This window comes from Saccopteryx bilineata, chromosome 4 (genome assembly GCF_036850765.1).
Source record: "Saccopteryx bilineata isolate mSacBil1 chromosome 4, mSacBil1_pri_phased_curated, whole genome shotgun sequence".
In the NCBI taxonomy this organism is placed as follows: Eukaryota; Metazoa; Chordata; class Mammalia; order Chiroptera; family Emballonuridae; genus Saccopteryx; species Saccopteryx bilineata.
The window spans coordinates 3,821,834-3,849,688 of NC_089493.1; the positions used below are offsets into that span (position 1 = coordinate 3,821,834).

Sequence of the window (27,855 nt, forward strand, 5' to 3'; positions counted from 1 at the left end):
ACATGAGTGGTAGGAAATGAATGGATTGTAATACATGAGAATGTTTTATATTTTTAACATTATTATTATTTTTATTAAAGATTTGTCTACGAACCAGATGCAGCCAACGAAAGAGCCACATCTGGCTCGCGAGCCATAGGTTCCCGACCCCTGTGCTAGATTATCACTTGTCCAGCATCTGAGCTCGTATCTGAGACTAAGCCCAGGTTTGTCTGAATCCTACGTTAGCCACTATGTCAGAGTGACAGTGAACTTAGCTTCATCGACCCCTATTGAAAATAAGGAAGGTAATGCCTAGCTTTTGGACCCAAGTTTCTGTGAGGATTAGAAAAGGCACAGCCCCTGGCCGGTTGGCTCAGCGGTAGAGCGTCGGCCTAGCGTGCGGAGGACCCGGGTTCGATTCCCGGCCAGGGCACACAGGAGAAGCGCCCATTTGCTTCTCCACCCCTCTGCCACGCTTTCCTCTCTGTCTCTCTCTTCCCCTCCCGCAGCCAAGGCTCCATTGGAGCAAAGATGGCCCGGGCGCTGGGGATGGCTCTGTGGCCTCTGCCTCAGGCGCTAGAGTGGCTCTGGTCGCAACATGGCGACGCCCAGGATGGGCAGAGCATCGTCCCCTGGTGGGCAGAGCATCGCCCCATGGTGGGCGTGCCGGGTGGATCCCAGTCGGGCGCATGCGGGAGTCTGTCTGACTGTCTCTCCCTGTTTCCAGCTTCAGAAAAATGCAAAAAAAAAAAAAGAAAAGAAAAGGCACATATTGGCCCCTGGCTGGTTGGCTCAGTGGTAGAGCGTCAGGTGGCTTGTGGATGTTCTGGGTTCGATTCTCCGCCAGGGCACACAGGAGAAGCGTCTATCTCGGTGTTTCCCAACGTGGGGCCCACGCCCCACAGGGGGGCAATTCGATAGTTAAGGGGGGCAATTTGAAAATGGACTCGACACGACTTTAACTCTTTCGCCCCGGGCCATTTAAATGCAATGCTAGATATCGGTGCCAAATTTAACAAAAAATGCAATTCTTAAATAATTGCGGTAAATAATTATTAAATATAATTTCATTTGACGAGACTAAAATATCAACTGGGTGATTGGCGTCGTCAAATAAACTTCGTCCTGGGTTCACCGCGGAGCGTGCCCGTCTGCCGCGGGGAACCCCGGACGTTTTAAAAACTCGCTAAACAACGCAGTTATTCTCACCTAATTGGCCCATCGCAACTTCTGTAGTGTTTCACATCCTTCAGTTGGTGTTAATTTGAAATAAGTGTCAGTCAAAACTGTTGTAAAAGCTTGTTGATTTAATAAATATACATATATATATTGTACAGATATAATTGGTAAGTATTTGATTTTATTTTTATCAATATTAAACTCTTTATTAAGTACTTCTTGCATCAGGGCTAGAAAGCAATAATATTTTATAAATATTATTGGGGCTATAATAGTGCATGCACGACAATTTTAATTTTAGAAGCATAACTTTCCAGAAAATTTTGTCAAGTGGAAAAAATATAGATACCTTTTGATTTGCGGTGGTAGTGTAGTAAATGCGTTATATACATTTAAATAAATATGAATTTTTAGTATACGTTTACTCTATGTCACATTGAATATATTTTAACACATATTTTAATATTAGTTTTTAATTGATCTTATTTTTATTTCTTATAGCCCATAGTAAAATGAGTGGTGCAAGCAAGAAAAAAACTCGTCAATATTCGGAGGAATATTTAAAATTTGGTTTCATACCCGCTGTTCACGATGAGCGGATTCCTTTTTGTCTTTTATGCCAGCAATGCTTTACCAACGAATCAATGAAATGAGGTCATCTTGAGGCGCATTTGAAGGCGAAACATAGTGCTCATATTAATTCAGATTTGAGTTACTTTAAAACTTTAAAGAAATTTTTTGAAAAAAGAACATTAAAGTCTCTATTTACTGCTCATACTTCAACTAATAATCGTGTTCTTGAGGCTAGTTATCAAATTTCTTTATTCATCGCTAAAACTGGAGAAAATCACACTATAGGAGAGAATTTAATAAAACCGTCAATATCAGCATTTCTTAAAACGGTTCTTGAAAAAGATGACAAAGATGTAAAAGCTATGCCACTCAGTGACAATTCTGTTAGCAGAAGAATAGATGAAATGAGTGAGGATATTGAAAAACAACTTATTGAAAAGCTGAAAACAAGAAAATTCTCCTTGCAAATGGATGAATCAACTTTGAGAGACAGTGAGGCAGAATTGATAACTTACGTAAGATATATTGATAAAGGACATTTTGCTGAAGAAATGTTGTTCTGTAAAAGATTAGAAAGCACCACTACCTCCAAAGATATATATAATAAGCTAAAAAACTACTTAGATGTCAATGATATACTAATGAAAAATATAACATCTTGTGCTGCAGATGGTGCTCCCAATATGATGGGCAAGAAAAATGGCTGCTTAAAATTGATGAAAGATGCGAATCCAGAAATGATTCTTGTGCATTGTGTTATTCATAGGGAAAATTTGGTAGCTAAAAACATCTCGCCTGTTCTGAATGAAGTATTACATACAGTAATAAAGTGTGTTAATGCTATTAAAGCTAGGGCCAAATGTGAGCGTCTTTTCAAGCTATTTTGTGAAGAACAAAATGAAGACCATGTGAGACTTTTACTTCATACTGAAGTAAGATGGCTATCTAAAGGAAACTGTTTGAAAAGATTTATGGAACTGTTTGATACTCTTAGTGATTTTTTAAGCGACAAACCTGAAATGAAGTATCTGTTAACAATAGATGGTAAAGCATTTGTGAGTTATTTAGCCAATATCTTTGAAAAACTAAATATATAAGCAACTTCAAGGAACAAATAAAACTCTTGTCGATGCAAAAGCAAAGATATTTGGTTTCATTACCAATATTGAGTTATGTAACAAACATATTAACAACAAAAACTTTAAACAGTTTCATTGGCTCCAAAAATGTGAAGTAACTGATACCGCTTTACTTGTTATTGTCAATCACTTGAATATTCTATCGGCTGATTTAAAAGAAAGATTTTCTGATTTAAAACAAATTGATTTCCCAACATGGATGATGCAGCCAATGTTAGTGGATTTGTCTGATATATCAAATATGCAGTATCAAGAAGAACTTGCAGAACTGCAAAATGATGAGTCAGTTAAAGCTTTATTTAATATCAAAGGAGCGATGGCATGGCTTTGTGAGGAAACAGAAATCAAATACCCAAATTCAACCAAATGTGTAAGAAAACTATTGCTACCGTTTCCATCTTCTTTTAGCTGAATGTGGATTTAGTGCTGTAAATGATTTACTGGTAAGAAAAAGAAATCAGCTGGATATAACACAACGTGGAGACTTGAGACTAAAGCTAACCAAATTGGAACCTAATATAAAATCTCTGTGCAGCAAGCATCAAGCGCAAGGATCACACTAAATTAAAATAATAAATTAATATAGAAAAATCTGTATAAAAATTTGGAATTTAAATTTCTGTTTTTCATTATATGTTTTGAAATTTTACTTACTGTGTTTTGTTAACAATTTCATAGTGATTTCTTCCTAGAACCTATCATTTATGTTTATTAAGTGAACAAATAAATTTTTTAATGTTAAAAATTATGTATGTTACATAGGGGGGGACATAAAAATTTTAGAAAGGTTAAAGTGGGGCATGGCACAAAAAAGGTTGGGAAACACTGGTCTATCTGCTTCTCCACCCTTCCCCCTGCCCCTTTTCTCTCTGTCTCTCTCTTCCCTTCCCACAGCCATGTCTTGATGGGTTTGAGCATATCAGCTTCAGGTGCTTAAGATGGCTCTGGTGGCCTCCACCTCAAATACTAAAAATAGCTTGGTTGCCAAGCAACTGAGCAACACCCCAGATGGTTAGAGCATTGCCACAGAGGGGACTTGCCCAGTGGATCCCAACTGACGCGCATGCGGGAGTCTGTCTCCCTGCCTCCCCTGCTCTCAATTAAAAAAAAAAGTGGGGTGGGGCTGTGCTGTGGAAGTCCACTCAGTGGCAGGAGTCAGGTCTGGGCCTGTGAAGGAATGATGTCCACTACAGCCCTGCTCAACCTCATGCCTATGGCTTCTTCTATGGGGTCCATCCACTGTGTTTGGTCCTCCAAATACATAAAATAAAATAGAGCATACTACCAAGAAGTACCGCGTATTACAGAACCATCCAATGTTAACAACTCATGTCTAGTTAAAATTGTTTCCACTGCCTGAACAGTGGTGGCACAGTGGATAGTGTTGACATGGGACAATGAGGACCCAGGTCGAAACCCCAAGGTCTCTGGCCTGAATGCAGGCTAACCAGCTTGAGTGTGCGGTCGCTGGTTTGAGCGCAAAGGTCATTGGCTTGAAGCCCAAGGTCACTGGCTTGGCTGGAGTCCCCAAGGCACGTATGAGAAACCATCGATCAGCAACTGAAGTGCCACAACTACGAGTTGATGCTTCTCATCTCTCTCTATTCTTGTGTCTTTCTCTCTCACTAAAATAAAATAAAATAAAATTCCGCTATAAAATTTCTAATAGCAAAAAGGATGGATAAAAGTGAAAGGTTTATATGTAGTGGGGTTTTTTTGTTTTTTTTAAAGAATTTATTTTTTTTATTTATTTTAGAGAGGAGGGAGGGAGGGGAAGAGAGAGAGAGAGAGAGAGAGAGAGAAAGGGGGGAGGAGCAGGAAGCATCAACTCCCATATATGCCTTGACCAGACAAGTGCAGGGTTTTGAACCGGCAACCTCAATGTTCCCAGGTTGACGCTTTATCCACTGCACCACCAGAGGTCAGGCTGTAGTGTGTTTTTTTTAATTCGGTGAGAAGTGGGGAGGCAGAGAGACATACTTCCCACATGTGCCCCAACAGGGCTCCACCTGGCAAGGCCTCTACCAGGCGATGCTCTGCCCATCTGGGGACGTTGCTCTGTTGCTCAGCAACCAAACTATTTTAGCACCTGAGGCAAAGCCAAGGAGCCATCCTCAGCACCCAGGGTCAACTTGCTCCAACCATTTTAGCCATGGCTGGGGGAAGAGAAGAGAGAAGAAGAGGGGGAGGGGTGGAGAAGCAGATGGGTGCTTCTCCTGTGTGCCCTGACTGGGAATTGAACCTGGGACTTCCACACACCAGGCCAACACTCTACCACTGAGCCAACCGTCCAGGGCCAAGATTAAAATTTTGTTTTATACTCCAGAGTTTTCCAGGGTGATAATAGTCTAATTACACTGGGGAACAAATTGTTTTTTCATTTTCTGTTGCATGAGGTTTTAGAACTGTTTTTATATATTTCTGCATTGCTGATTCCAAATCTGAAATCCATTTTATGGTGTATGCTCTACTTTTTATGCAATATTCATTTCTTTTTGTTACAGTTAATGGCATGCATTGGTTTTTAAATTGGAGTTAACGGCAACGACTATTGGATTGAACATAACCACAAGGCAATTAATGTTTTACAAACATCACTTTTACATAATCATAGTTGCTTTTAAATGTAAAAAATTATTATCTGATAAAAACACCCTCTTATTTTGTTTTAAGATTGAATCATGGCTTCTTCGAGTAGGCATAAATGTAAGAATAGTCCTGACACCTTCTGTTATATATGTGGTTGTTACACACTTCAACGTCAAAGGCGCAATATTTCATCATTAGTGACACGTGCATATATTGCCTATTCTCAAGTTCCCCTAGGCCAGGGGTCCCCAAACTACGGCCCATGGGCCACATGTGGCCCCCTGAGGCCATTTATCTGACCACCGCTGCACTTCCGGAAGGGGCACCTCTGTCATTGGTCAGTGAGAGGAGCACAGTATGTGGCGGCGCCGCAAAGCGCAGCGTCACTCATGTACAGTACTACTTCCGGTGACGCAGGACACACGCGTCACAGCTCCGGAAGGGCGTCATATCACTTGTTATGGCTAGCGGTGACAAATATGGAACTGGGCATTGACCATCTCATTAGCCAAAAGCAGGCCCATAGTTCCCATTGAAATACTGGTCAGTTTGTTGATTTAAGTTTACTTGTTCTTTATTTTAAATATTGTATTTGTTCCCATTTTGTTTTTTTACTTTAAAATAAGATATGTGCAGTGTGCATAGAGATTTGTTCATAGTTTTTTTTATAGTCCGGTCCTCCAACGCTCTAAGAGACAGTGAACTGGCCCCCTATATAAAACGTTTGGGGACCCCTGCCCTAGGCGATCAAGACAAGAATTGGGCTCCTTATATTGTATCTCATAATTGTGAGAAAATGCTTCGTGACTGGACAAAAGGAAAACGCAAAGGAATGCCTTTTGGTATTCTCATGGTTTGGCGTGAACCTAAGGACCATAGCAGAGACTGTTATTTCTGTCTGATCCATACACAGGGCATCAGTAAGAAAAAAACAGCATATGATTGCATATCCTAATAATATTCCTTCAGCAATACAACCTATCCCACACTATGAGACACTCCCGGTTCCAGTTTTCAACCATTTTATATCTTCTAAGGACGAAGAAAGTGAACATGGTAATTGAGTATATTTTGATAAGTTGCATGAGGAAATAGTCGTAGAATCTGAAGGGTCTTCTTCTGATGCCAAGCAGTCATTAACCCCTCAGCAGTTTAGCCAACCCGAATTGAATGACTTAGTATGAGATTTGGGCCTATCAAAGAAAGCAGCTGAGTTATTAGCCTCCAGGCTTCAAGAAAAGACTGTACTTTACCAGTCAGCTAAAGTATCCCATTTCAGGAAGCGTGAACAAATTTTTGTGGACTTTTTTCTGAAGACAAACACTTTGTTTACTGTCATGATATCAGTAGTCTTCTCAGCCAGCTAGATGTTACCACTTACAGTCCAACAGCAGCTATTTCTTGACAGCTCTAAACGGAGTCTGAAATATGTTCTCCTATACAACGGTAATGTTTATGCAGCAGTTCCAATTGGTTATTTAACTCACCTGCGAGAAGATTATAATGACATAAAAATTGTCCTCGACTTTCTGAAGTATGAGGAGCATAACTGGATCATTTGTGTGGATCTTAAAATGGTAAATTTCCTGCTAGGACAATAGGTTTCACGAAGTATCCTTGCTTTCTGTGTTTGTGGGACAGCTGAGCTCAGGAGAAACACTGGACGCAGAAGGAGTGGCCAAAACGTGAAGCTCTGGAAGTAGGGATGCAAAATATTGTGAATGAACCTGTAGTTAATTGAGACAGGATCATTTTCCTCCACTTCACATCAACCTTGGCTTAATGAAGCAGTTTGTTCAGTCTCTGAATAGAGAAAGTAAATGGTTCCAACATATTATTTCTGCTTTTACTGCCTTGTCTTTCGAGAAGATAAAAGCAGGTATAATTACTGGACCTCAAATTCGAACCCGCATATGTGACAAAAAATTTGCCAGGAAGATGAATAAGGAGGAGAAAGCAGCATGGCAGTCTTTTGTGGCAGTTACAAAGAACTTCCTTGGCAACAAAAAAGCAGAAAACTATGAACTTCTGGTTCTAAGGATGCTGTTGGCTTTCTGCGACATTGTATGTAACATGAGTGTTAAGATTCACTTCCTGCCCTGGCCGGTTGGCTCAGCGGTAGAGCGTCGACCTGGTGTGCGGGGGACCCGGGTCGATTCCCGGCCAGGGCACATAGGAGAAGCGCCCATTTGCTTCTCCACCACCCCCCCCTCCTTCTTCTCTGTCTCTTTCTTCCCCTCCTGCAGCCAAGGCTCCATTGGAGCAAAGATGGCCCTGGCGCTGGGGATGGCTCCTTGGCCTCTGCCCCAGGCGCTAGAGTGATTCTGGTCGCAGCAGAGCGACGCCCCGGAGGGGCAGAGCATCGCCCCCTGGTGGGCAGAGCATCGCCCCTGGTGGGCGTGCCGGGTGGATCCGGGTCCGGCGCATGCGGGAGTCTGTCTGTCTCTCCCCGTTTCCAGCTTCAGGAAAAAATAAATAAATAAATAAATAAATAAATATTCACTTCCTGAACAGTCACCTTGATAAGTTTCCCAAAAATCTTGGAGCTATTAGTGATGAGCAGACTGCTGCTGGAGCATCAATGAGATTGTCCTCAACAAGTACACAAACGCAAGAGCTAGAAACGCAAATTTTTGCTTGATAGAATTTAAGTAAGTTTTACGCAAATTTTATGATTAAAATAAGTATTATAATATGTTCTATTTCAAAATTGTAGACAAATTCTGATGCAATCATATCTTTTAGTATATTAATGTATTTACTGTATTATATAAATTATTATATTTTCACAAAGATGATGCCCAAGAAGACATTCTACTTCATTATGTTAAACTAAATGTTGAAAATTTTACAAAAACCTAAAATCCTGAATTGCAAAAAAAACTGTAGCTTACAGAGAAAAACTAATGTCAGATTTGAGATCAGCACACTCGAATTTAGTAAGAACAAGTGTTTTTGTGGATGCAACAAAAATTTTGTTCCCCAGTGTTATATCCCAATTATAAAGTTCTTTTTATCTTCAAAAGCTATTAACTAATAAATACAACACCTCTGCATTATATCAATCTTCTATGGAGTGATGACGACCTCACTACAAAGGTCAACATAGGCCTGACCTGTGGTGGCGCAGTGGATAAAGCGTCGACCTGGAACACTGAGGTCGCCGGTTCGAAACCCTGGGCTTGCCCAGTCAAGGCACATATGGGAGTTGAAGCTTCCTGCTCCTCCCCTCCCTCTCTCCCCACTTCTCTAAAATAAATAAATAAAATCTTAAAAAAAAAAAAAAAGGCCAATATAAATTAGCTCCAAGTGCAAGGAAATCAGTCTTAGATTAGGTTAAAACAGCCTGTACACCTTAAACATGACCGTATGAAGGCACCTCAGAGGACGCTGATCAAGAGAACAATCCAGTGGGAAACCCTAACTCTGGACATCGGCACAAACAACAGCATCTGCACTATGATGAGGAACATTGTGCAAAGAGATCTTTAAAAAACCCCGCCCAGACCCTGGCCATGAAAGAGCATCAGGCCAGCGTGTGGATGTCCGAAGTCAGATTCCCAGTCAGGGCACACAGGAGAAGCACCCATCTGCTTCTCCACCCTTCCTCTCTCACTTCTCTCTCTCGCTCCTTCTCTTCTCCTACCCTCCCATAGCCAAGGCTGGATTAGAGCAAGTTGAGGCCCTGAGCGCTAAGGATGGCTCCATGGCCTCCGTCTCAGGCGCTAAAAAATGGCTCCGGTTGTAACGGACCAAAGGCCCCAGATGGGCAGAGCATCGACCCCTAGAGGGCATGCTGGGTGGATCTTAGGGGTGGGGCATGCAGGAGTCTCTGTCTCCCTTTCCTCTCACTAAAGTACAATAAATTTTTTTAAAAAACCTCTTCTATACGTTTCAACCCAGTGAAATTATATAAGGGAAGAAAAAACAAACAAAACAAAAAAACAAACCCCAACACTAGCCTAGAAGAACTTTTAAAAATATCTGTGCAAAGTAAATTCTAAGAATGAAAATAACTTATTTCTACTCTAATGAAAGGGTTCAATAAGAAATATAACAGCTCAGCCCTGGCCGGTTGGCTCAGCAGTAGAGCGTCGGCCTGGCGTGCAGGAGTCCCAGGTTCGATTCCCGGCCAGGGCACACAGGAGAAGCACCTATCCGCTTCTCCACCCCTCCCCCTCTCCTTCCTCTCTGTCTCTCTCTTCCCCTCCCACAGCCGAGGCTCCATTGGAGCAAAGATTGCCCGGGCGCTGAGGATGGCTCTGTGGCCTCTGCCTCAGGCGCTAGGATGACTCTGGATGCAACAGAGTGACGCCCCAAAGTAGAGCATCGCCCTCGTGGGTATGCTGGGTGGATCCCGGTCGGGCGCATGCGGGAGTCTGTCTGACAGCCTCCCGGTTTCCAGCTTTGAAAAAATTTTTTTAAAAAAAGAAAAGAAATATAACAGCTCAAAAAAAAAAAAAAAGAAATATAACAGCTCACACAAACTTAATTTTAATTTTGGAATCCATTGCATTGTCTGGTTCACAAATTTTTCTTCATCTTTTTAATTTTATGCATACTATTATGGGAGGGAGAGAAGGGACAAGATAAAAGTAAATATTTATTGATCAACTATTATGTGCCAGACACTGTCACGAACATTAGCTTGTGTTCATACTTCCATAAAAACTGAAAGACCATAAAAACATAGAAAAACATAGTAAAGCTAAAAGCAAATTACAACACTTTCCACCAGAAAGCCCTGAGAAGAAGAAATGCCAAAAAGCTTCAAGGAGAAAAAATGTTAGTCATTTGTTTCCTGCCACTGTAAATTACAACAGGTGAGATGCTCTTTTGGAAGCCAGTGTCAAATCACATACAGAAAAACTAGAAAAGATGCCATCTCTAATGAGGGGTAATACAGGAAGGAGATGGTTCCTTTTTGTTGTACACAACATTTTGCATCATTTTTTTTAAATTAAGTAACAGGCAGGGAGACAAGAGACATGCTCCAGCATGTGCCCTGACCAGGATCCACCCAGCAAGCCCCCTAGGGGGCGATACTCTGCTCATCAGGGACTGCTGCTCTGGTTGCCGAGCAACCGAGCTATTTTTAGGACCTGAGGCAAGGCCATGGAGCCATCCTCAGCACCAGGGGTCAACCTGCTTGAACCATTAGAGCCATGGCTGTGGGAGAAGAGAGAGAAAGACAAGTGGGAGGAGGAGTGGAGAAGCAGATGGGTGCTTCTCCTGTGTGCCCTAACCAGGAATCGAATCTGGGACTTCCACACGCCAGACTGATGCTCTACTGCTAAGTCAACTGGCCAAGGCCTGCATCTTTTGTTTTGTGTGTGTGTGGGGGGGGTTGTATTTTTCTGAAGTTGGAAACGGGGAGGCAGTCAGACAGGCTCCCGCATGCACCTGACCGGGATCCACCCAGCATGCCCACCAGGAGGTGATGCTCTGCCCATCTGGGGTGTTGCTCTGTTGCAACCAGAGCCACTCTAGCGCCTGAAGCAGAGGCCATGGAGCCATCCTCAGTGCCCAGGCCAACCCTGCTCCAATGGAGCCCTGGCTGCGGGAGGGGAAGAGAGAAACAGAGAGGAAGGAGAGGGGGAGGGGTGGAGAAGCAGATGGACGCTTCTCCTGTGTGCCCTGGCCGGAAATCGAACCCGGGACTCCTGCACACCAGGCCGACGCTCTACCACTGAGCCAACCGACCAGGGCCGGGCCTGCATCTTTTAACTCTGCACTTCATACTTTTATTACCCATCAAATAGTAAATAAATTTTTATTTTTTTTAAAAAGGCAACTAGCCTGACCAGGCGGTGGTGCAGTGGATAAAGCATCGGACTGGGATGCAGAGGACCCAGGTTCGAGACCCCGAGGTCGCCAGATTGAGCGTGGGCTCATCTGGCTTGAGCAAAAGCCTACCAGCTTGAACCCAAGGTCGCTGGGTCCAACAAGGGGTTACTCAGTCTGCTGAAGGCCCGCAGTCAAGGCACATATGAGAAAGTAGTCAATGAACAACTAAGGTGTTGCAATATGCAATGAAAAACTAATGATTGATGCTTCTCATCTCTCTCCATTCCTGTCTGTCCCTGTCTATCCCTCTCTCTGACTCACTCTCTGTCTCTGTAATAAATAAATTAAAAAAAAATAAAGACTTGAAAAAATACTTAAAAAAAAAAAGGCAACTATGGCCTGACTAGACAGTGGCGTAGTGGATAGAGCGTCAGACTGGGATGCAGAGGACCCAGGCTCGAGACCCCGAGGTCACCAGCTTAAGCATGGGCTCATCTGGTTTGAGCAAAAGCTCACCAGCTTGGACCCAAGGTTGCTGGCTCGACTCAATCCGCTGAAGGCCCGCAGTCAAGGCACATATGAGAAAGCAATCAATGAACTAAGGTGTTGCAACACACAACGAAAAACTAATGATTGATGCTTCTCATCTCTCCGTCCCTGTCTATCCCTCTCTCTAACTCGCTCTCTGTCTCTGTTAAAAAAAAAAAAGGGGGGGGGCAACTATGGAGAAAGATGTGATGTAGACCACCGGTTCTAACTCCCCAGATTAGTCTTGACCTCCACCCTCTGCCAGGGAACACTAGTTTAAACAAACACCTTTGTCTCCAGGTATCACAGGACCTAGAAGCACCCTCTGTATCACAGAAAAGGGGTATGCTATAAGAACCCCAAAGTCACTATATGGCATTATTCATTGACTCACTGAGATTAGAACTAAATCTTGTTCTTACCTACTCTTCAGCTTACCCAAGCGTGCAATGCAAAATGGAGTCTACACTTTACATGGTTATAAACATGTAATATGAGCCTTGGATGAATTTAGGAATAACAGGATAAAATTCAATGACTACTATTTTCAAATAGCTTTTCTTCCACGCTCCTCTTGCAGTCACACGGCCTTCCCACTTAATGTGCAGTTGTTCATTTTAGGTTCATTACTTATCAGTAGTAATATTTTTGTCAACTGGAAGACAGAAAATGTTAAATGAAGGTGGATCTATTACTGGTGTCCCTGTTTTTCGAAAGTAAACTTGACACCACTTGTGAAAATTAGTGCCTGCTTTTTGCTGACTGAAATAAATCCACTTTTAGGAAAAAGTTGAAAAGCGAAACTCGTGTTCAACGCTTGTTTCACAGTGCGCAGTTGCAGCGGCTGCGCCCTGCACCCAGCATACAGTAATGCAGCTGCTTCAAGGTAATTGATGTCTGCTCAGCTTACCAACCACATGCTCTGTTTTCACACAGCCAGGGAAACCTGTATCTATCCAGACACCTCAGCCGGGAGCTGGGTCCAGGTGAGAAAAACAGTATGCTACCAAAAAATGCAGTCTGGAGACCCTAATTTTTCACCCAAATTAGGGTCTCAATGAAAGGACATAATAAAATACCGAAATACAGATGTGCATGACGGTTCAATACTTAAAGACTGAATCGGGGAGAGGGGGTCCAATTCACTTCTCCACATCCATCTTCTGTCCAGGTGCTCAGACAGCCAGACCCACGATCTACCCCATCCACCATTCCTTCAGCGCAGCAAACATTACAGTTTCGTGCACAGACCCAGAGTAGGACTCAGCTTTCCAAGATGGAAGGAGAGTTACCTCATCTCTCCAGACCTTAGTCTGAGGTTTGTAAAAATGGAGGTAGTGATTCCCTTCCTCACAGAGACTAAATAAAATAGCATTTAAAACAAGGAGCATGGTTAGCTCAGTGGTAGAGCGTCGGCCTGGCGTGCAGGAGTCCCAGGTTCGATTCCCGGCCAGCATACACAGGAGAAGCGCCTATCTGCTTCTCCACCCCTCCCCCTCTCCTTCCTCTCTGTCTCTCTCTTCCCCTCCCGCAGCCAAGGCTCCATTGGAGCAAAGTTGGCCCAGGCACTGAGGATGGCTCTATGGCCTCTGCCTCAGGCACTGGAATGGCTCTGGTTGCAACAGAGTGATGCTCCGGATGGGCAGAGCATTGCCCCCTGGTGGGCATGCCGGGTGGACCACCCCTGGTAGCCGTGCCAGGTGGATCCCAGTCGAGTGCATGCGGGAGTCTGTCTGACTGCCTCCCCGTTTCCAGCTTCAGAAAAATACAAAAAAAAAACCCAAAACAAAACAAAACAAAAAAAACCATTGATCCAGACACCAGGACTAGATTCAATCATAAGGATGTTTTTGCGAGACTTGGTTACAATGCTCTCATCTAAACCAGACCTAGCAATTCCTACTTATTCCAACAGCTCAGCATAAAAATCCTCTAGTACAAGTTTCCTTTATTTAAAAGGCCTACTGATAATCAGGCAATCCTCAGCCACAAGAAATCAGATACATGCAGCTATCTAATTAGGGAACCTATTCATTTTGCAAGTACGCTTACTCATATTAACCATTTCCACTCTAGTGTCTTGAAAAATTTTTTAATTCTATATCCCTCATTTGTGGTAAGACTTAAAACTTACTGCGAGAAAAAAGGAAAAGAAAACACCACCAGATTATTCTAACCAACTGCAGTCAACAATTTACTGTGTGACAATCGCAGTTCCACCAGCTGCTAGTAAATCAGGAGTTAACTTTAAAAATGACCAGGCTGCCTAACCTGTGGTGGCATAGTAGATAAAGCGTCGACGTGGAATGCTGAAGTTGCCGGTTTGAAGCCCTGCACTGTTTGGTCAAGGCACATATGGGAGTTGATGCTTCCTGCTCTTCCCTCCCCTCTCTCTCTCCACCCCGTAAAAATCAATAAATAAATAATAAATATTTTTTTTTAAATGACCAGGCCATGGCGCAGTGGATAGAATGTTGGACTGGGATGCAGAGGATCCAGGTCAAGACCTCAAGGTCGCCAGATTGAGCACGAGCTCATCTGGTTTGAGCAAAGCTCACCCACCAACTTGGACCCAAGGTCGCTGGCTTGAGCAAGGGGTTACTCGGTCTGCTGAAGGCCCGCAGTCAAGGCACATATGAGAAAGCAGTCAATGAACAACTAAGGCGTCGCAATGCGCAACGAAAAACTAATGATTGATGCTTCTCATCTCTCTGTTCCTGTCTGTCTGTCTGTCCCTGTCTATCCCTCTCTCTCTTTGTGGAAAAAAAAAAAGAACATTCATTAAGATATCTGGATTTGCTCCCCCAATTCCCCAGCACTTCCACACCTGTCTCCCCTCTCAGGCGTGCACCTCTAAACTTGCAAGCAGTGGAGCAGTGGGCAGTGGCAGCTCGTCCCGGGCTCACTCCAAATCTGCCTCCGAGGCCTCTGTTCTCTGACTCTCTAGGGAGCTCAAAACAGCCCCGCCCTGGCTCACATCTGTCACTGTGACGGTCACTTCTCAGTGAGTCCATGTGGCTGACATCCCATGGGTCCTGGAGCCGAAGCAGCGCCCCCAGGCTCTCGCCTCTTGCTTCTTCAATCCAAAGTCCCTCCTTTGTCTCACTGAACCCCAGTTTTAATAAATGTACTCTCAAAATTTAAAAAAAAAAGGTATCTGAAGTCTTTGTGAGTCCAAATCTACAGCAATTATTAGTGAAAAGGTAAATCGTTCAGTACAAGAGCAAACCTCCAACATGTAAGGACTAAGATTAAGAACTCTAACCATGAGTTCCATATGATTACAATCCCTCAGGAAGTCAGTTCCTAACTCAGCTGTAAATAGCCTGAACGCCAATGAGCAGAAATAGAGCCCAATCACCCCTGGGTTCACCCATTCTCATACCACAACTGCAAATAATCAAGCTTGCAAAAATATACAAATGTCCCTTGGCCGGTTAGCTCAGTGGTAGAGCGTCGGCCTGGCGTGCGGGAGTCCCGTGTTCGATTCCCATCCAGGCACACAGGAGAAGCGCCCATCTGCTTCTCCACCCCTCCTCCTTTCCTTCCTCTCTGTCTCTCTCTTCCCCTCCCGCAGCCAAGGCTCCATTGGAGCAAAGTTGGCCTGGGCGCTGGGGATGGCTCTGTGGCCTCTGCCTCAGGCGCTAGAATGGCTCTGGTTGCGGCAGAGCATCGCCCCTTGGTGGGCGTGCCGGGTGGATCCCAGTCAGGCGCATGCAGGAGTCTGTCTGACTGCCTCCCCGTTTCCAACTTCAGAAAAATACAAAACAAAACAAAACAACAAAAAAATACAAATGTCAAAAGGTATCTAAAACTCAGTTTCCCCACCAGTAAACTGAAAGGACTGGATTTAATCTCTGGAGTCCATTTAATGAAGTGGCATCATCCTGTTCACTTGTAAGTCTGACCTGTCTTTCCACTCTCTAAGGAAATCCTGTTTGTTTTTCTGAGTGGGTGTTGTGAGGTTTGTAAAACCTTCACGCTTTTTTCATTCCCTTCCCCCGGAAACTTTATGACCACGTTGACCTTACTAATAGACTAATCTCAGTCCTTAAACAGTGCTGATGACTCTTCAAGCTCTCTGTCTCTCTCCGTTCTTCTTTGCCTTTACATACAAGCAGCCTAGATAACCGATCTGTTTTGTTAGAGCGCCAATTTCTTCACCACTGAGGTTTGTCACTGTGAGCAGAGCTCAGTCCAGCTAGTGTAGGCAACTCTGTGGCTCCCAGTCTCTGCGGCCCCATGCAGCTGCTGCCCCACGGAAGCCTGGGGGGTGCACAGCCTTCAGCCCATGGCCTACATCCCACTGCTTCCAGTCTCAGCCTGGCCCTGGCTGGTGGAGCCAAAGTCACATGTCTGTGGCTAACTACATGGAAGGGTGGGAAAGCTTTTTAGCTTCACATTAATACGCTGGGAAACTCCCCCCAAACATGTCAAAAGGTGCTAGAGAACAAAAAGCACAACCAACAACCACAAGTGACACCACAATGGCCTCGCTCCTCCGAAGGCCCTTGTCTGTTTTTTTCTCAGCTTGTTCCCTCAATTGTTGCCTGAAGTTCCGTGTCACAGCTCTCACTGTCCTTCCTCTGCAGTCTGCACCGTGGGGGCGCTTTCAGCTCTCCTAGCTGTTTCAGACACTCCTAAACAACATGCTTACACTGCTACTGCTGTCCCCGGCCCCAAACCTATCTGCTCACTCCCTTACACAGAAGAGGACCTGGCTTCTTATACAGCCCACCCCTCCTTTCCTCCAATTATCCCCACAACGGGCTCAACGTAAGTCAATATATTTACTGTTCATGGCTGAACAAAGACTCCTCACAGCAGAGTCACGTTGCACACCATTATCACAGGTCCATCTGTGTGCACACTGTTCTATCTACAACTAAGTATCGTCTTTTTATCCTTGCTCAATTTTCTGTATACCTAACACTAATTTACTCCCCAAACTCCCACTAAAAGTGTAAGTCTCAACACAGCAGGTGACCTACCAGTTGTTTACTTCTTGAAGACCTCCCTCTGGAGCCCTGTGTTTACTGGCCGCCTGGGCTGCTCTGCTGATGCTTACACAGCTGTTCCCAGACCTGTCTCTGCCGTTGTAGCTCTAGGAGCTCCCTCCACCTTAGGCCTCGATGAAGTCCCCATTACCTGGATCTGGTTGCCCTAAGTTGAGTTTTCGAGGTTAAGCAAATAGGTAAATATATGGAGGCCAATGAACAGCAGGGCTTTCATTGTCAAAGAGAAGAGTTACAAAAAGGAAACGAAAGGCCGGAATGAATCCTATGGTGCTGGACCAAAAATGGTGGCATGGATGAATTCATGGTATCTAACATACATAAACGTAGAGGTGAAGAAACAGGTAATAGAAGTATACACATAGTTCTGTGTCCTAATTCTGTGCAAGCCTAGATGCAATGATGCCCCGGCAGCTGTGAGCACATCTAATGCCCAGGCCTTGGTTTCTGTAATACAGAAACCAAATGAAAGGAGCACTGAAATGACCAGTGCTCCTTAAACGAATGGTTGACTCAGCACTGAACAGGGAACATACAAGATGCACTTGGAATGTTCTGATATACCAACAAACAAGTAAGTCCTCAAAGAATGATGGAGATTTGTCCAAAGAACACAAGAGCCTGCTCAGAGGGGCTCCCATTGGCCAACTCTGCTCTGGAATGATCTGAGCATCAAATAAATAATGAGAGTTATGAACTGTAACTCTTTGAATAAGATGGAAAACCATGAGGCCACAATGATAAAAATAAAGGAATAAATAGAGAATTTAGAAACCACAAACTACCTCCTCACAAAATATCAATTACACATGAATAAGTACAGAAGTAGCCTTAGCTGGTGGTGCAGTGAACAGAATATCTTCCCGGAGCGCCAAGGCTGCTGGTTAGACCCCAGGGTTGCTGGCTCCGTCCCGGGGTCACAGGCTGGATCCCAAGGGCGCTGGAAAGAGCCCCAGTCAGGGCACACATGAGAAGCAATCAGTGAGTGCACAACTAAGTGAAACAAGTTGATGCTTCTCTCTCTCTTCCTTTTTTTCTCCCTCAAAAAATAAATAAGTACAAAAACACTTCTTAAATAAATCTACAGTGGACAACTGTGGCAGACACTTTGGGAACAAAAATAGAGTATCATGTCTGCAACTTATTATTATTTTTTTAATTTATTCATTTTTAGAGAGGAGAGGGAGAGACAGAGAGAGAGAAGGGAGGGAGAAGCTGGAAGCACCAACTCCCATATGTGCCCTGACCAGGCAAGCCCAGGGTTTTGAACTGACGACCTCAGCATTTCCAGGTCGACGCTCCATCCACTGCGCCACCACAGGTCAGGCTGCAACTTATTTTTAAATGGTCCCCAAAACAGGTATGTACATAAAGAAAGAGCACACGAAGTCCCCTCCCCCCATAAAAGAAAGAAAAGACTTACAGGTCTTTATTTATTTTTGTTTGTTTGGTTTTTTTTTATTTTATTTATTTATTTTTAGAGAGGAGAGAGAGACAGAGAGGGAGAGAGAGGAGAGAGAGACAGAGAGAGAGAAGGGGGGAGGAGCAGGAAGCATCAACTCCTAGGCAAGCCCAGGGTTTCGAACCTGTGACCTCAGCATTTCCAGGTCGACGCTTTATCCACTGCGCCACCACAGGTCAGGCGACTTACAGGTCTTTAAAGAAAGTCCTGGTCTTCCACTTCACAGCCAGTTTGGCACAGACGCCTAGACTGGACAGAACACCCTAACCTGAGGGCACCGCCCACGGTCTCCGAGAGCCCAGGGTCACACAGGTTCTCCATCCCTGTTGTGATTCTATTTGCTCCTCTGACGATGTCAGGAGTCTCTCTACTCTCAGTGTTCTGACATACTATGATATACCAATTTTTTTTCCCTCTTATTCAATGTACAGGGCACTCAGCATTCAATCTTGGAGATTTATGACCTGGGAAATTTCTAAATGTTAACTTAATCTTGTTTCCTCTTAATTTTCTCTTTTCTCTCTCAAAAGGACAACTAGTAATTCAGGTGTTGGGTCTCTTGAACTGATCCATTACCTCTGATACACAGGGTGGGGCTTCAAAATTGAGTTTATTCTTGTATTAGTTTTAATTACTGTATTCTTCTCCATACAAACTGTAAACCTACTTTTTCCTCACCCTGTAATCCTTTGTTTTTACATTACATTATGCCATAATTGTTTTTCCTTGTTATTTCACGATAGAAAGGGAGATGAGAAGCATCAGCTCACAGTTGCATCACTTTAGTTGCTCACGGTTTGCTTCTCATACATGTCTTGATCAGGGGGATCCAGCCAAGCCAGCGACCTGGGGCTCAAGCCAGCAACCCCACTCTCAAGTCAGCAACCCTGCACTCAAGCCAAGTGAGCTAGTGCTCAAACAGGTGGCCTTGGAGTTTCAAACCTGGGTCCTCAGCGTCCCAGGTTGACTCTCTAGCCACTGCACCACCACCTGATCAGGCGTGGTGTTATTTTTACTTGATTTTTATTTTTATGACCTTTCTTACTTTATTTTTTCTTCTTTTCCAAGTGAGAGGAGGGAAGATAGTGAGACAAACTCCCACATGCACCCCAACCAGGATCCACCTGGCAACTCTTGTATGAGGCTGATTCTCTGCCCATCTGGGGCCATTCTTGCAACCGAGCTAATTTTTGCACCTGAGGCTGAGGCTCCACTGAGCCATCCTCAGCGCCCAGAGTCAATGCACTCAAACCAATCGAGCTATGGCTGCGGAGGAGAAGAGAGAAAGAGAGGGGAAGGGGTGGAGAAGCAAATGGTCGCTTCTCCTGTGTGCCCTGACTGGGTTCACATGCTGGGCCAATGATATACCACTGAGCCACCGGCCAGGGCTTTATTTTATTTTTTAAAAAGATTATATTTAGCCTGACCTGTGGTGGCGCAGTGGATAAAGTGTTGGCCTGGAAATGCTGAGGTCACCGGTTTGAAACCCTGGGCTTGCCTAGTCAAGGCACATATGGGAGTTGATGCTTTCAGCTCCTCCCCCCCTTCTGTCTCTCCTCTGTCTCTCCCTTTCCTCTCTAAAAATGAATAAAAAAATAAAAAATAAAAAAAAGATTATATTTAGCCTGACCTGTGGTGGCGCAGTGGGATAAAGCATAGACTCGGAACACTGAAGCTGCCGGTTCGAAACCCCGGCCTTGCCTGGTCAAGGCACATATGAGAGTTGATGCTTCCTGCTTCTCCCCCTTCTCTCTCTCTCCTTCTTTCCATCTCTCTCCTCTCTGAAAATTGAATAAAGTCTTTAAAAAAAAAAAAAAAATTTTATTTAGCCTGACCAGGCGGTGGTGCAGTGGATAGAGCGTCAAACTGGAATGCGGAGGACCCAAGTTCGAGACCCCGAGGTCTTCAGCTTGAGCGCGGGCTTATCTGTTTTGAGCAAAAGCTCACCAGCTTGGACCCAATGTCACTGGCTCAAGCAAGGGGTTACTCGGTCTGCTGAGGGCCCGCAGTCAAGGCACATATGAGAAAGCAATCAATGAACAACTAAGGTGCCGCAATGAAAAAGTGATGATTGATGCTTCCTATCTCTTTCCGTTCCTGTCTGTCTGTCCCTATCTATCCCCCCACTCTGTAAAAAAAAAAAAAAAAAAAAAAAAGATTTCATTTATTGCTTTGAGAGAGAGAGAGAGAAAGAGAGAGAGAGAGGCAAGGGGTAGGGAGGAGCATGAAACATCAGCTCGTAGTTGTTTCCCATATGTGCCTTGACCAGGCAAGGCCAGAGTTTCAAACTGGTGACCTCAGCATTACAGGTTGACATTTTATCCACTGCGCCACCACAGGTCAGCCTTAACTGATTTTTAGAGAGAGAGGGGAAAAAAATCTACTCATTATTCCACTTTTTCATGCTGTCACTGGTTGATTCTTGTATGTGCCCTCACTGGGATCAAACCTACAACCTCAGAATGTCAGGATGATACTTTAATCAATTCAGCTACCAAGCCAGGGACTCAGCCTTTTGTTTTAGAAGTTTAACTTTCCTTCTGCTCACAAAAATTAGGGGATATTTTATCACTTCATATTCACTTTAAAATAGTCCCTTCTTTTTTTTTTTTTTTTTGCATTTTTTTGCATTTTTTTTCTGAAGCTGGAAACAGGGAGAGACAGTCAGACAGACTCCCGCATGCGCCCGACCGGGATCCACCCGGCACGCCCACCATGGGGCGACGCTCTGCCCACCAGGGGGCGATGCTCTGCCCATCCTGGGCGTCGCCATGTTGCAACCAGAGCCACTCTAGCGCCTGAGGCAGAGGCCACAGAGCCATCCCCAGCGCCCGGGCTATCTTTGCTCCAATGGAGCCTTGGCTGCGGGAGGGGAAGAGAGAGACAGAGAGGAAGGCGCGGCGGAGGGGTGGAGAAGCAAATGGGCGCTTCTCCTGTGTGCCCTGGCCGGGAATCGAACCCGGGTCCTCTGCACGTTAGGCCGACGCTCTACCGCTGAGCCAACCGGCCAGGGATGTCCCTACTTTTTGTGAGCACTGTAGCCTACCTTTCCTGTTTCTTCATTTGGTCTATCTGTTTGTGTCAGACTGTTAGAGGCTTTCCTCATGATTATGATGATCCTTGACTGTTCAGCCATAGTTAAGAAGAAAGTACTAACTAAACAGCAGGTTTCAATTCCAAGCGCACAGACGGGCTTATTTAAAAAGGGAGCAAATGGCCCTGGCCGGTTTTCAGTGGTAGAGCGTCAGCCTGGCGTGCAGAAGTCCCGGGATTGATTCCCGGCCAGGGCACACAGGAGAGGCGCCCATCAGCTTCTCCACTCCTCCCCCTCTCCTTCCTCTCTGTCTTTCTCTTCCCCTCCCGCAGCCGAGGCTCCATTGGAGCAAAGATGGCCTGGGCGCTGGGGATGGCTCCTTGGCTTCTGCCCCAGGCGCTAGAGTGGCTCTGGTCGCAACAGAGCGACGCCCCCAATGGACAGAGCATCGCCCCCTGGTGGTCGTGCCAGGTGGATCCCGGTCGGGCGCATGCGGGAGTCTATCTGACTGCCTCCCCGTTTCCAACTTCAGAAAAATACAAAAAAAGGGGGGGGGGGGCAAGGCTTGCCTCTAGGGCAAGCAGACAAGACTCTGTCACCAAGAGTCAGGAGACTATTTTCTAAAGCTGACCACATTATCTTCCATCTCACAGAATCTTCACACCGACTGGAACTCTTGCCTTCAGGTAGGGAGGTCTATGTTCCCTTCCCCTTGAACCTGAGCAAGGTGATGACAGCGGAAACGATATGATGTGACTTCTAAGGTTAAGTCATAAAGAGAGAAAACGGATTCTGTCTGATCCTCTTGGACACAGACATGTGGGCAGTGAGTGTCCGTATAAGCAGTATGATGCCCTGAAGAGACAGCACAAACTAGTGCACATGCAGAGACCCCGTGGAGAGGCCCCAGGCCACATGCAGAGAGAAGCCCGCTGGATGCCTACCCGGGGCCTGCTACTTCTCCAGCTCCATCCAATGACTGCAACCACAGAAGTGACCTGAGCCAGGATCACCCAGCCAAGCTCTCCCCAAATTCTGGGCCCATGGAAACCATGAATTATATTAAGTCATTCCACTCTGGGGTCATTCTTTAGGCAGGAAGAGTAAGCTGGACGGATTCTGGCACCTGTAAGGGAAACATTGCTGAAATAAGAACTTAGAACGTGTGGAACTGGCCTTGGGACAGGTGGCAGATGGGAACTGGCAGGCCTGGAGGAGGCTCTGCAAGTCTGAGGGGCCTCAGCAAGGAGACTGTCGGTAGAGACTTAGTGGAAGGAAGAACACTTTTACTGTAGGTGGAGAGAAGGGACCCTGCGATGCAGCAGTGGGAATGGGGCCTGCAGTAGAACGGAAGATGGAACGTACCCAATACACTATGATCTAAGGAGATTTTCAGGCAGAATACTGAAAGTACCACCCAGTTTCTTCCCAGTGCCTAGGATATAAAAGAAGAGAGACAGAGAGAGGAGCTGGAAAACAAACTTAATACTAAGGGGTCAGGCCTGACCAAGCGGTGGCACAGTGGATATAGTGTCAACCTGAGACACTGAGGACTCGGGTTCGAAACCTCAAGGTTGCCAGCTTGGGCACGGGTTCACCAAAGAAGCGACCATCTGCTTCCCTTCTCCTCCCTGTCCCCCTTTTCTCCCTCTTCCCCTCTAGCAGCCAGTGGCTCAATTGGTTCAAGTGTTGCCCCAGGCGCTAAGAATAGCTCAGTTAATTTGAACATCAGCCCCAGGGAGTTGCAGGGTAGATCCTGGTCAGGGCACACCTGTGAGTCTATCTCCCCTCCTCTCACTTAAAAACAAACAAACAAAAACAAGAAACACCTGAGCCTGACCAGGTGGTGGCACAGTGGATAGAGCGTCGGACTGGGATGCAGAGGACTCAGGTTCGAGACCCCAAGATCACCAGCTTGAGCGCGGGCTCATCTGGTTTGAGCAAAAGCCCACCAGCTTGAACCCAAGGTCACTGGCTCCAGCAAGGGGTTACTTGGTCTGCTAAAGGCCCACGGTCAAAGCACATATGAGAAAGCAATCAATGAACAACTCAAGGTGTTGCAACGCACAATGAAAAACTAATGATTGATGCTTCTCATCTCTCTCCGTTCCTGTCTGTCTGTCCCTGTCTATCCCTCTCTCTGACTCATTCTCTGTCTCTGTAAAAATAATTAATTAATTAATTAATTAAATTTTTTAAAAAAGGCCCTGGCCGGTTGGCTTGGTGGTAGAGCATCGGCCTGGCGTGCAGGGGACCCGGGTTCGATTCCCAGCCAGGGCACATAGGAGAGGCGCCCATTTGCTTCTCCACCCCCCCCCTCCTTCCTCTCTGTCTCTCTCTTCCCCTCCCGCAGCCAAGGCTCCATTGGAGCAAGGATGGCCCGGGCGTTGGGGATGGCTCCTTGGCCTCTGCCCCGGGTGCTAGAGTGGCTCTGGTCGCGGCAGAGCGACGCCCCGGAGGGGCAGAGCATCGCCCCCTGGTGGGCAGAGCGGGCCCCTGGTGGGGGTGCCAGGTGGATCCCGGTCGGGCGCATGCGAAAGTCTGTCTGACTGTCTATTCCCATTTCTAGCTTCAGAAAAATACAAAAAAAAAAAAAACGCCTGGCCTGTGGTGGCACAGTAGATAAAGCCTCTACTACCTAGAACGCTGAGGTCACTGGTTCAAAACCCTGGGCTTGCCTGACAGGCGGTGGCGCAGTGGATAAAGCATTGGACTGGGATGCCAAGGACCCAGGTTAGAGACTCTGAGGTCGCCAGCTTAAGCACGGGCTCATCTGGTTTGAGCAAAAAGCTCACCAGCTCGGACCCAAGGTCATTGGCTTGAGCAAGGGGTTACTCAGTCTGCTGAAGGCCTGCGGTCAAGGCACATATGAGAAAGCAATCAATGAACAACTAAGGTGTTGCAATGCTCAACAAAAAACTAATGATGATGCTTCTCATCTCTCCGTTTCTGTCCCTGTCTGACTCTCAGTCTGTCTCTGTAAAAAAACAAAAAAAAAACAAAAAAAAAAAACCCTGGGCTTACCCGGACAAGGCACATATAAGAAGCAACTACTAGTTGATGTTTCCTGTACCTTTCTCTCTCTCTCTTTCCTCTCTCTAAAATCAATAAAAGTCTGACCTGTAGTGGTGCAGTGGATAAAATGTCGACCTGGGATGCTGAGGTCACCAGTTCGAAATCCTGGGCTTGTCTAGTCAAGGCACATATGGGAGTTGATGCTTCCTGCTCTTCCCCCCCACTCTAAAATGAATAAATAAATAATAATTAAAATCAATTTTAAAAATAATAAAAATTTAAGAAACAACCTGAAAGCATAAGTATTCACTTATAAAAGAATAGATAAGCAAAACGTGTATATCATGTAATGGAATATTGTTAAGCCTTTAAAAGGAAGGAAATTCTGCCTGACGAGGCGGTGGTGCAGTGGATAGAGTGTCAGACTGGAACATGAAGGACCCAGGTTCACAACCCCAAGGTTGCTGGCTTGAGCACAGGCTCATCCAACCTGAGCGTGGGATCATAAACATGACCACATGGTCGCTGGTTTGAAGCCCAAGGTCGCTGGCTTAAGCCCAAGGTTGCTGGCTTGAGCAAGGGGTCAACTCACTCTGCTGTAGCCCCCTGGTCAAGTCAAGGCACATATGAGAAAGCAATCAATGAACAACTAAGGTGCCGCAATGAAGAACTGATGCTTCTCATCTCTCCCTTCTTGTCTGTCTGTCCCTACCTGACCCCCTCTCTGTCTCTCTCTTTCTCTGTCACAAAAAATAAAATAAATAAAAGGAAGGAAATTCTGATATAGGCTACAATATGAATGGATCATGAGGACATTATGCTAAGTGCAATGAGTTGACACAAAAACACAAACACTGTATAATTCCACTTATAAAAGGTAGTTAGAGTAGTCAAAATCAGAGAGACAGAAAGTTGAAGGGGAGTGAAGGGGGCCAAATACAAGATGACAGAAAGTGGTTTGACTCTGGGTTATGGGTACATGACACAAAGTTGATCACAATCTGTGAAGGTGTGTTCCTATGGACCAATGTTACCCCATTAAATTTAATTTCTAGGGAAGAAAAAGTAGAATGGTGGTTACCAGGGGCTTGGGAGGGGACAATGGGGAGTTTGTGTTTAATGAGTACAGAGTTCCAGTTCTACATGACAAAAAGAGTTCTGGAGGTAAGTTTTGGTAAAGGTTGCACAACATTATGAATATATTTAATAACACAGAACTATACACTTAACAATGGTTAAGATGGAAAACTGTGTTATGTATGTTTTAGCACCATTAAAAAAAAAACAGGCATTACTTATGGGAAGGAGTAACTCAGAAGGCAAAACAACTCTCAGAGAGTAGAGCCAAAACCTTAGAGAATCATTCCCAAGCAACAGAACTGAGTCCTAATTAATGAACTAGCAACTTGTGCGTGGCTGGATTTCAGAAAAACTATGGACCAGTGACCGCTGTGCCTGTTTTCCCTTTTTCTGAGCTATATATCTATAGCAGTCACTCGAAGCCTGACCTACTGTTTTTGGTTGGAAGGAATGCCAAACTACTTGCCTCTTGAGTTCACGTGTTCAGATCTAGAACCACACGTGAGGAGCCTCATCTGGTCACAGCTGGGCCTGATCTAGATGACAAGATCCTGAACTTGGAGCAACTGTCAAAACGGAAAGTGAGGCCCTGGCCGGTTGGTTCAGTGGTAGAGCGTCAGCCTGGCATGCAGGAGTCCCGGGTTCAATTCCTGGCCAGGGCATACAGGAGAAGCGCCCATCTGCTTCTCCACCCCTCCCCCTCTCCTTCCTCTCTGTTTCTCTCTTCCCCTCCCACAGCCGAGGCTCCATTGGAGCAAAGTTGGCCCGGCTGCCGCGGATGGCTCTATGGCCTCTGCCTCAGGTGCTAGAATGGCTCTAGTTGCAACGGAGTGGCACCCCAGATGGGCAGAGCATCACCCCCTGGTGGGCATGCCGGGTGGATCCCGGTCAGGCGCATGCGGGAGTCTGACTGCCTCCCCGTTTCCAACTTCAGAAAAATAAATAAATAAAGCCAGAATCTAAAGATCTCAGTACTTCCTAGAGATGTTTGGTCAGCCATCCAGTTCGGTCCCATTTACACCACCCATTTACACCACCTGCTGAGACTCCTGGTCCTGCTGAGACTCTACCACAACAATCTGCTTGCTTCTCACCAGTATCACTGCTCTCTGGTTTCAGCTCTCAGCCTCTCCATGGTAATCACTATATACGTTACCACAACCTAGCTTTTCAGTTTCCAAAACATTAGTGGTATCTTCAGACTGCTCTACTGTTTATAGTATTCCATTGCTCAAGGCATCAAACCCAATCTTCTTACCACCCTTCCTAATCATTTGTTTACATCCTCACAAATCTAATCTCTTCCATTTCTAATGCTTAGTTCAGCCTTCATGATCAAGTTTAGAATACTATATAAAGTCTTTTAAATGGCCTTCTGGACTCCATTCTCCCATATTCCAATCCCTCCTATGTCTGAGAAGACTTCTCTACTCATACTAGGCTAATATGCACTAAATACTCAGCAAATATAACTAATAGTACTACAATTAAGTCATTAGACCAAGACTTTTATAAAGATTATCTCTTAATCCTGTATCAACCTTGTCAGATAAATATTATCACCACTTAACAAAGAAAATAATTCAACAATTATCTGTGAAATTGAACTGTCTCTTGTTTCCCCCTTGCCAAATAATCTCAATGATCCTACTCAGCTCTAAAATCTTATTTCCTACAATTCAAAGGTAAAGAAACTAGAGGCACCACATATAATTTATACTAAATACAGATTTTCAAGATCACAGACACTTGTGAATATTGACATTCAACTTAACAAAGGAGTTTATTCCTTCCTTTGATTGCTTATTCTTTATTCCTTCTCTTAAATCAAGACTAAGAAAAGCCTGGCTGGTGGTGGCGCAGTGAATTGAGAGTCGCCCTGGGATGCTGAGGTCCCAGATTCAAGACCGCAAGGTCGGCCCTGGCCGGTTGGCTCAGTGGTAGAGCGTCGGCCTGGCATGCAGAAGTACTGGGTTCGATTCTCGGCCAGGGCACACAGGAGAAGTACCCATCTGCTTCTCCACCCGTCCCCCTCTCTTTCCTCTCTCTCTCTTCCCCTCCCGCAGCCGAGGCTCCATTGGAGCAAAGATGGCCCAGGCGCTGGGGATGGCTCCATGGCCTCTCCCTCAGGCGCTAGAATGGCTCTGGTTGCAACAGAGCGACGCCCCGGATGGGCAGAGCATCGCCCCCTGGTGGGCGTGCCAGGTGGATCCCAGTCGGGCGCATGCCAGAGTCTATCTGACTGCCTCCCAGTTTCCAGCTTCAAAAAATACAAAAAAAGAAAAAGAAAAAAAGACCACAAGGTCACTGGCTGGAGCGCGAGCTTGTCAGCTGGAGCGCAAGATCATTTACATGATCCCACAGTTGCTTACTTGATCCCAAGATCACTGGATGGAGCAAAGAGTCACTGGCCCCTCCTGAGGCCCCCATCAAGGCACATATGAGAAGCAACTGATGAACAACTAAAATGAA

General features: G+C 45.3%; 1 protein-coding gene and 1 non-coding gene across 2 annotated transcripts in view; both read right to left on the minus strand.

Annotated features, from left to right (window-relative positions):
• The window catches only part of RCOR1 (REST corepressor 1), a 129,787-nt gene that overhangs the window by 74,157 nt on the left and 27,775 nt on the right, over nucleotides 1–27,855 (minus strand). The window lies entirely within an intron of this gene.
• Nucleotides 21,193–21,268, minus strand: TRNAV-AAC (transfer RNA valine (anticodon AAC)). The gene has a single exon. It is a non-coding gene; the product is annotated as a tRNA-Val (tRNA).